This window comes from Aulostomus chinensis, chromosome 1 (assembly GCF_037954235.1).
Source record: "Aulostomus chinensis isolate RoL2024-O1b breed Wild chromosome 1, RoL_Achi_v1.0, whole genome shotgun sequence".
NCBI classification, from domain to species: Eukaryota; Metazoa; Chordata; class Actinopteri; order Syngnathiformes; family Aulostomidae; genus Aulostomus; species Aulostomus chinensis.
In genome coordinates, this window is record NC_141320.1 from 53,383,329 (window position 1) to 53,384,532 (window position 1,204).

Here is a 1,204-nt window from a genome sequence, read left to right on the forward strand (position 1 = left end):
CCTCAAAATGATGCGACAGTGATGTCGGAAGAATTGCTAATGAACTTAAAATGATGCTAACAGTAATGTAGTGATAGTTGCTAATCAAGTCAGTAATGCTTACAGTAATGTAGTAAGTGTTACGAATAACCTCAAAGTGATGCTGACAGTCATGTAGTAAGAGTTGCTACGAACCTCAATATAATGCGACAGTAATGTAGTAAAAGTTGCTAAGAACCTCAAAATATTGCGACAGTGATGTCGGAAGAATTGCTAATGAACTTAAAATGATGCTAACAGTAATGTAGTGATAGTTGCTAATCAAGTCAGTAATGCTTACAGTAATGTAGTAAGTGTTTCGAAGAACCTCAAAGTGATGCTGACAGTCATGGAGTAAGAGTTGCTACGAACCTCAAAATATTGCGACAGTGATGTCGGAAGAATTGCTAATGAACTCAAAATGATGCTAACAGTAATGTAGTGATAGATGCTAATCAAGTCAGTGATGCTTACAGTAATGTAGTAAGTGTTTCGAATAACCTCAAAGTGATGGTGACAGTCATGTAGTAAGAGTTGCGACGAACCTCAAAATAATGCGACAGTGATGTCGGGAGAATTGCTAAAGATCTCAAAATGATGCGACAGTGATTTAGAAAGAATTGCTCATGAACTCAAAATGATGCGAACAGTAATGGAGTGAACGTTTCGACTAACCTCAAAGTGATGCTGACAGTCTTGTACTAAGAGTTGCCACGAACCTAAAAATAATGCGACAGTGATGTCGGAAGAATTGCTAATGATCTCAAAATGATGCGACAGTGATGTAGTAAGAATTGCTAATGAACTCAAAATGATGCTAACAGTAATGGAGTGAAACTTTCGAATAACCTCAAAGTGATGCTGACAGTGATGTAGTAAGTGTTTCGAACAACCTCAAAGTGATGCTGACAGTCATTTAGTAAGAGTTGCTAATGAACTCAATTCAATGCTACAGTGATGTCGTGAGAATTGCTCATGAACTCAAAATGATGCTAACAGTAATGTAGTGATAGTTGCTAATAACCTCAAAGTGATGCTGACAGTCATGTAGTAAGAGTTGCTACTAACCTTAAAATAATGCAACAATAATGTAGTAAGAGTTGCTACGAACCTCAAAATGATGTGGCAGTGATGTCAGAAGAATTGCTAATGATCTCAAAATGATGCGACAGTGATGTCGGAAGAA